At 44.3% G+C, this 9,203-nt stretch overlaps 1 protein-coding gene across 3 annotated transcripts in view; it reads right to left on the reverse strand.

Annotated features, from left to right (window-relative positions):
- RCBTB2 (RCC1 and BTB domain containing protein 2) overlaps positions 1–8,842 on the reverse strand; it is a 35,747-nt gene extending 26,905 nt beyond the window's left edge. For 2 of the 3 annotated variants that reach the window (XM_080926168.1, XM_080926166.1), the window contains exons 1-2: positions 8,752–8,833; positions 2,548–2,630 (exon numbers count right to left, since the gene is read on the reverse strand). The gene's annotated coding sequence lies outside the window, so the exon portion shown is untranslated. Of the gene's footprint in view, positions 1–2,547; positions 2,631–3,706; positions 3,820–8,751 lie in introns of all 3 variants that reach the window. The other variant, XM_080926167.1, reaches the window with a different exon arrangement.
- Between the last annotated feature and the right edge of the window lie 361 nt (positions 8,843–9,203).

A 9,203-nucleotide genomic window follows, 5' to 3' on the forward strand; every position in this document is an offset into this window, starting at 1 on the left:
AGGAATGAATGAATGCAGCTTTGTTGCCCTAGGCTTTAACAACAACAACAAAAGTCTGAAACGGAATCTATCAAGTATGTAGCAAGATCACTGAATATTCTTTGTTTAGTAACTTCCCAATGTCACATCAAAGTGACAGCAGAAACTGAGGTAACAGAGGAGCGGCCCTATAGAAGACATGCAGAATCTTCACTGTGGTTCAACTATATAAATGAAGCAGTGTTTCCCTCTGAAAGTCAATTTAATAGAACTGTATTTACTCCCAGCACTCAGGAGGCAGAGGCAGGTGGATTTCTGTGAGTTCAAGGCCAGCCTGATCTATGAAGTGAGTTCTAGGACAGCCAGGGCTACACAGAGAAACCCTGTCTCAGAAAACAAAATACAAACAAGCAAACCAAACTCTATTTAGTAGTGGACGCTGTTTCTGATGTACCAGGTTTGCTCTGACTACTGCAATGCAGTGCATGTGACAAGCACCACTGTCACAGCATCTTAGCTGACGTCAAAAAAGGTGGACTAAAAGTAACCAAACTGTAAGTGTCTTATAAAAATTAACGTATTCAGAAAGACTGAATTTAAGACAACGACAATGAATTCTTTCCATTGTTTGAAAAGCCAGTTTTAAAAAGACCCGCTTTATTTAAAGGCTCAATTAGGGGCTGAAGGTGAAATTCAGGGGCAGACCATTTGCACACTCAAACCAAAACCTAAGGAAACATCATTTGGAGTTTTTTCTCTTGTAAGCTTACATGATTTGACCTGGGAAAATAGTTTTGCCATAATTAATCAGCATCATATATTACAGCACTCCGGCAGATCTACTGAAATCCTAATTTTCTTTAAACTCTACCATAACCATCACTGCTGTGGCTCCTGACTTGCCAGACAGGCTGCCTTTCCATTTCCACAGCTTTTCTCTGCAGCGGCAAGAATGGGGCTCTTGGTTTGCTGTGCCTCACATCGTGTGACTCATTTCTCTACTAACTGGCAAGCTTGTAGAGGAATTGTAGGAGACCACAGTCCTTGTTACTGGAGCCAGGAGGACATTCAACCCATATGCATTATGTTCCAAGGTCTGGAAGACAGGGCCTTTATATAAGAAGCTGGCATGCCCACTGAGGTGCCCTCCCATACCCCAGTGCTAGGCATCAGACCTAGGGTCCTGTTCATGATGGGCAAAAGCATTACTACCCTGAGCAACAATCCCTGGCCTAAGCATTTAAGGGCACCCCCTACCCTCTCTTGCAGCCTCAACCTAACTAGAAATACCTTTCCCATATTTAACACTAAATTTACTAGAATAAGAAATTTTTTAAAAGAAGAGAGCTTGGGGCTTAGGGACATAGCTCAGTGAGAGCACATGGGTGAGGGTCCAGGCTCAATGCCAGCATCACAGAAAGAAAAGTGAGAAAGCAGAGACAAGGAAGGTAATAATGAGAAAGAGTAGGGGAAGGGAATTTACCGTCAGGAGGAGAGAGGCAGAGAGAAGCAGGAGGAGGGAGGCAGAGAGAAGCAGGAGCAAACAGGTAACCGCCCTCCATGTGCACTAAGGTCAATGACTAGGAATCCTGAGATTTTTACATAGGAAAAAAAAAATGGCTCTTTGCTGTGTCTTTCTTTGATCACTGTAAGTATAATCAAATCCCTGAGAATGTTGGTAGAAACAGTCCTTTCTGTTTACTAAACTGGTCAGGTTAAAATGTAACTGTATGCATGGCATAAGGAAAGTATGTATTCAAAGAGAAAATATTCATAAGAGCCAATTAGGATTACCTGTAACATTAACGTAATTCCATATTATTTTGAGTCAGTCAAAATTCAAAAACAACTCAAGACAAATAACTACAATGAAATAATATATACACACCTAATTTTGTTTTTTTTATATAAAAAAAAAAAGATGGTAGACTTGTTTCCCACCATGTCAAAGTAACAACCACACAGAGAAAACTGATTTCCCCCATTTGCACCATTTGGGCTACAGCATGGGGGGCTATAACATGTCACCTCCGTGACTCTTCTACTATGACTAGGAGTACTGTAAACCACATGCACGGTGTGAGGAACACTGACATTCACGGTGCGTGACAGTCCTCCATTTATTCTCCACAATATCCAAACCATATCATGGAGGGAGGGCACAATCACTGTCTTTAAGATGTTTCAGGAACCTGACCAATAGCAACTACCCAGTCAGACCAGTACTTAGAATGAAACCTAGGAGTGCTGCCAACGCTCTTGGACCCTCTCAATGGGCATGCCCAACCTGCCACCCATCGGCCATAAGCCTGGGCCAGAGGCCAGCCACCAGTGTGGCCTAACCAAAACTGCAAAATTGCCCAAAACATTCTGAGATTTGTTCTATCACGTCTTTGTAACTTGGGTGTCCTCAAGCGATAGCCTTGTAAATGATGATATCATTTCACAAGGTCACAGCTGGTCTGCCCACACCTACTGCCCGACCATTACCTACTACTGTCTTCCTGTGTACATTACAGACACCTTACACAGAATGGCCAGGAACATTCCTCCCACAAGTGTCTCTACCTGGTTGCTGGAATGTTCTGGAGTGCGAAATTTGGTCCGTCTAGATTCTTGTAAAGCTGTCTTCCAGAAAAAAGTTAATGTGACTAAAAATACAAACACATAAATTTTATTAGAGAAATTGAAAAAAATGCAATTTTCCAAAGTTAACAATCCATTATTTATTATTAAGGGAAATGTTTCTTAAATTGTATCATCTTTCTTATTAATAGAAATAGTAGTAGAGGTACGTAAACATAAAATATTAAAATAATAAAATGCAACTTCTGGATATTATACTTCTTATAAGCTTTAAAACAGGATTTTAACAGTGTGAACAATGAAACAAATGCAAAAATATATATTAAGAAAGTCGGGTTTTGGTTTTGGAGACAGGGTCTCACGATATGGCCTCTGCCCCCTGAGTCCATTTGCCATCACATCCAGGCACAAAATCAACTCTAATTGGACTCATCAGCAAAAAAGAAGCCACATGATGTATAAAAAAGCCAAACTTCACATTTTTACATGTACAGGAAGATTTTCGTTTATTTGTTTTTGAGACAGGGTCCTTTTGTATAGCCCAGACTGGCCAGCAACTAACTCATTATATAGCCCAGGTTGGCTTCAAACATGAAATCTTCCCAAATCAACCTTCCCAATTCTATTTTTATAGGCCTATGCCTCTCACCCAGCAAGAGCATTCCTAAATAAGACAGAGATGCACAGGCCACAGAGACTAGTAAAATAGGAAAGACTTTGTGGTAAAATGTAAGCTATGTCAGGCACAGCAGGGAGAAGATGGCTGCCGCACACAGAACTGACTGCTGAAGAGGCTAAGGATGCTCACGGTCATCACAGCATTAATCAGAGACAAACACAGTGAGCTCAACCTTATCCCCTGGACCCCAACAAGGCACAGCACCTGGGCACAGTGGCATACTTGCATAGGGGTAGAAGGCACACAGATTAGTTAGTTCAGTTGGTCTACACTCTGAAGAACAGCTCCTACAGGGTATAAGACTTGGATCATATATACACAATCCATAGCAGGCTATATGACTTGGCTCATATACATACTCCATAGTATGCTCTACAAAGTTTCCTCTACATCTCCTTGTTTTGTTTAAAGCAATAAAAATAACATTATGGGACCTCACTGCTTGATCCCTGAGATACAAACCAAAATGAGAAAGGAAGGACTTCTACCAGAGGAAGCTGCTGCCCCTGTGTCCACTTTGCCAGGCTGTTAGCTGGAAACACAGGAGCTGGTGTTCCAATGATCCAATAGTAATTCTGCAAAGCCAAATGAGCATCAACTAGGATCATCTGTTGTATGTTTTTTTTCATTCCAGCTGTTTTCTTAAACTCATATAGTTTGATGGCTTGTTTCTAAATTATCCTTGTTTGAGACAGACAACTCATTTCAATATATTATAGTTTGTAAGTTTTTCTACAGTTAGTAACAACACAGCTGAAGACTGGTAGACAAAAAAAAAAAAAAAAAAAAAGAGTATAACATGAGCAACATATTCCTTCCTAATCCTGGAAGAGAACAGCATGGATACCTCTCATCCCTGCAAAGCAGACTGTTAGCGAAGTCATCAGTAATGAGTGTGTCTGCAGTACAAGGTGGCCCATTACTCAAAAACAAGGGACATGCAAAGGAGTGACAGTAAGGACAGAACACATGTCCATTTGCCTAATTCACACGGCAAAGACTGTCTCCCTAGCTACATTTACAGGGAATGGAAACAAGTGTGTGGAAGAACACAGACCTGTGAACACAGGAAGGGCTGTGGACAGCCTGAAGAGCTAATGCTTAACCAGAAGCTTCTACATGCTGATAGTTATCTATTAGAAGAAAACAAAAAAAGAGGAGGATTCCTTCAGAGAAATCGAAGATTTACTTTTAAGTTCAATTCCATCAGATCAGCTCTAAAGTTACGACACTTCAGGGACATATCTAATTTCCTTGTGATATAGAACTCAATGCTACTGGCAAGTTCTCCCATCTGAGAAACTCCTTATTGAGTCAAAGAAAGGCAGTGGAGGAGAGCAGAATTACTGCTTCAGTATGTAAGGAAGCTGCAGACAAAGCAAACACCAATGGGTAGGGGGGTCCCCAAGCAAGTTTACTGAGTAATCACAGTATCATGCCTTTGATTAGTATCATCCTTGAGTTACAGGTGATATAAGTATAGAAAGTAATAAAACACAGCCTCCGTTGGTCAAGTGCATTGTTTATAATTCAGCTCCTCGTGACTGAGATGCTGGCAGCCACTAATGATAACAATAAGACACCTGACTGCTGCAAATGTCGGACCACATTGTGAGCCCTGAAATTGTGTTATTTACTAAAAACAAAAACAAAAAAAAAAAAAAAAAAAAAAAAAAACCCAAAGCATTTCTAATGGTAGCGTGGCTCAGTCCGTAGATGCATGTCTAATCCCTCTGGCTGGAATACAGACACACTCTTCATGCACCTTTAATTCCAGACAATGAAGGTAAAGTTAGTTTCTAGAAGAAGCTATGTTTGAAAATGACTTCTAATTGAGCGGCAGACAAAGTGATGAGTCAGAGACAGAATACACTCAACACATGAGAGGAAAGAGGGTTACCCTAAGAGGGAACTACACAGAGAGGAGGAGGCAGCTCTGCCAGGACAGTCATAGTTTGCGGAGAGAACAAGCTGGAGCTAAGTGAAGGCAGGACAGACAGAATAAGGAGCCAGAAAATTAGAACATATTGCCAAGCAGAACAATTCAGTCAGAGGCTGAGACAAGTCAGATTGAAACAGTCAGCTTTGAGGGGACTTTGAGCCAGGACAGCTGAGTTGAATCAGCCAGCTGCCAGCAATCAGAAAGAACTAGGAAAGGTGAGTTTATTCAGCATTAAGTTTCAGAAGATGAAAACATTCTAGGCCTAGATAAAACTGTATGGTGCTAGAAACTTCCAGGACTAGGCCTAGCTTGCCAGACAAGACTACAAGTACATCAGGCTAATAAAAGTCAATGCCAATAGGGTTTTTTTACAAGATGCCTTTACACCTAGCCAGCTGCTAGGTACACTGGGGTGTATAGCCAGAGGGACAGAAATACTCAGAAGCAGTGGGAAAGCCTGTGCGCTCTCAAAGGGAGCACCACCCAGCATATATGGAAAGGGAGCACTGACTGTGGCATGTAACTGCTGTAATAATTGTCTGTTTGGTTTCCAAATTTCTCAGTGACACTTGGAGTACATCAGTAATGCTGTAATTGTTTTCAGATCACTGAGCTCAACACTGATAACAAAAATGTCACTTTCAAGTGGGAAAATCTTTTATGTTGCTACATGAGTGGCATGAGGTGACACAGAGAACCATTTCTAAGTCCCTTTGAGATTCAATCTTATACATACAATGCTTAAATAGCTACCAACAGATGTGGTAACTATTACCCTATTAAAGACCTTGGCTCCACAACATAATTCTTGAACACAGTAGACCCTCTTGACCTCCACTTGTTTCCTCTTGGGAATCCTTTTGTATACAATTGGCACAACATAGAAAACACCGATGTTTGGCTGCATTCATTAGCACTTGTCTGATCAAATATGTGCTGGGGGTGGGGAGAACAATGTTGATTAGCTCGGGTTAGGTTAGCAAAGCTGAAGATATTAAAACCATGCACAGCAGTGTCAGATATATGTTTAATAATCTATTGTACTTCAATTTCTTTCATATCATGTGTTCAGAATGAGGTCACCACATGAGACACATTTCTTCTAGATAAGGAAAGCTTGAAGAATCACCTCAAGCATCCCATAACAGACATTATGAATATTTCTTACAGATAAGCAGTTGATCCGCTTAAGATGGCATTCCCATATGGACCTACCTGTTTTCAGCTCTGGGCAGAGGCTCTAATGCCTCTCTGCCACTCTGGTAATTCTTTTTCCCATCTCCCTTTCCTGAACAATTCTGATTTGTAATAATGTCCAAAAAAAAAACAACAAAAAAAAAAAAAACCTATGAAAATAGTAATACCTAATAGGCATTTTAATTTCACTTTGGATGTTAAAAGTGAAATAAGACAATCTCCAATGAACAAAGGGAAATTAACAGAGTTCCCTGCAAATATACTGTAATCGTTTTTAAATATTTGACCATGGAGTGTCTGTGATCTACTTCATTTAAATGAAAGACCTCAAGGGAACCACACCTTATATCCTAAAACAGTCCCTCTCCATCATAGGATGTCCTCTATAGTCAAGCGCCAATGGCTTCTTAAATTTGTCTGGGTCCTACAAAACCTCCTCTAGGGATCGTGACATGACTTAATGTCAGGGGACATTAAGAGGCAAATGCAAGGTACAGTAAGCCAGAGCAGCGTGAGACTATTGCAGGACCCAAACCCCATCAATACTGTCGTCTGTGAATGTTCAAGTCACTCACAGAAACTGTAAAATGCTCATATTACATCAGCCAGCCCTAGAACCAACACCCAATATAAATGTTCTGTAGGTGGTTGCTATCCCTCCAGGCTTGGTGCCTGGAGTCTCAGTACTGAAGAAGCTGAAGCGGAGACTCTTGAATTCCAGGCCAACCTGGGCTACCCTAACACATCGTTCAGGCTGGTCTGAGCTAGTCAAGTGCATGTCTTAAAAAAAGAAAAAAAATAATTTTTAAACGATGTATTTTATTGCTGATGAACATCCGCCTCCCCAAAATTCTGTATGTTCAGTAAAGGTTCTTTCTTAATATTTCCAATTCAAGATTTGTTGAATCCATGGTTGCAGAATATTAGGATATGGAAAGTTGGGTATGCAGTTTTTCTGAGCACATCTGTAGAGGTTATTTGGTTAGTTTCTCCTATATCAAAGATCTGTCCTCTTGACTTTCTGTGGTGAAAGAAAAGTCCTTTTAGGAGGAAATACTTCGATGCTCTGTCCCGGGGCCTACAGTACTGCCGCCGTGACAGATGTCACTGCTCTTTATAGTGTATAGGTAAGAGTTGAAAGAATCGGGAGTTTTCAGTTTAACTCAAAACTCGTAACAAAGCACAGAAGTAATGGCTGTTAGACACTCTCCACGGTAGCCCTGGAAACTGACTTACCTACACGCCATTGCCCAGTAAAGTGACAGACTTTACTGGGAAGGTGCAAATGGATCGAACTCAACGACCATTAAACAGTGACTACCACAAAAATGCACTACAGAACCAAGTTCCACAGGACTGTGAACTCCATCTCTTTTGTTCGGCTTTAAGAGACAGTAAGTCGCCAGAACTGTTCGGACAGGATGGAAGATATTCTAAAGAGAAACCCGTTTGACCTCTCCCTTCGGGTATCAGGCTCTGAACTTCAAGGAATTGTGACTGAGGCTGAGACAGGATGGGAGTCAGTGATGGGCTGGACCACACCTGGACCAGGCCAACTCTGCACATACATCCCTCGCTCACTACTTAAACCTACACTTTACTTAAAACTACAAGTTATGGCCTCTAAGAGGTCCTGGGACACTGAGCCTCTCCGTTCCATTTCCCAACAGGCTTAGTTCGGGCAGCCGGGGCAATCGCCGAGTGTGCTAGAAAGCATCTTCCCTTTGCGTCCTCCGTTACAGTCCGAGTTAAGTCTTTTCCTTGTAAAGAGAGGCAAAAAGTCGGCTGTAAACTCTTCGACTCAGGCGGAAGTTCCATCCCCGCCAAGAAGGGGCGCTGGGAAAGTTTTTCACCTCTAAACCCCTCCACTTCCGGCCTAGGCAGGGAAACCTTAGGACCGCCAGGCCTTCCCCGCCATCCCTCCCCTTCGGGACCACAGGCCTGAAGCCTGTGCCGCCATTGAGTCAGCGAGGCGGCTCCAGGCGGGAAAGGGCGGAAAGACCTGGAAACGGCGCCGCTACCCGCGCCGTGTGCTTGGAAAGGATGGAGACACAGGGGGCAGCCCCCCGCCCCCGCAAACTGTACGCGGGAATCCTACAGCCATTGCCTCGGGGCGACGCCAAAAACGGACCCCAAGCGGGGCCTGCGCGCATGCGCAACGCTACGCGGTGCCAGGGCCCGGGAAGGGACGTGAACCCACAACCGCGGCAGCGACCTCGCCCACGGGCTCGCGCGTGCGCGCCGGGCCCCAGCCCGGGTGGGTTGGCGCTGAGCCCTGCCCCCGCAGCGGCTGCGCTCCGGGCCTGGCGCAGGGTGAGGCCTTCGGCCCCCGGGCCCTCCCGCGCCTGCCGCCCACACGCAGGCTTACCTCCGCGCCGCGTCCTCTCCGCTCCGGGCAGCGGGGACTGCTCGCCCGAGGCCAGGAACAGCCGAGACTTGGCGCCTCCCCCTGAAGCGGCCCGGCTCGGCGGGCTGAGTTGAGCCGGGCGGGGAGGAGGGGGCTGCGGGAGCGGGAAGAGGAACCCGGGGAGGGGAGGAGGACAAAGGGAAGGGAGGGGGCTGCGCGCTGCGCCCCTCCTCCCTCCTCTACCCCGACCAGCCAACTCTGGCCTCTCCCGGGGACCCCGTGCTGTACCTTCTTTCTAGCTTGGTGCTCAGATTTCGGGGAACCTATGTCTCTAGTTTTCGGTTCTACATTCAAAAGGCGTTGGTTTTCCTGCTTGCTGCGAAGTAAGAGGCTAATTGCATTCCGCGCACGCTAGCCCAGCCTTACCAACTCCATCCAGGAGGCCCCCACCTCATTGTTGTTTGAGGGCTCAG

The sequence above is a fragment of the Micromys minutus genome, assembly GCF_963924665.1.
Source record: "Micromys minutus genome assembly, chromosome: 12".
Lineage (NCBI taxonomy): Eukaryota > Metazoa > Chordata > Mammalia > Rodentia > Muridae > Micromys > Micromys minutus.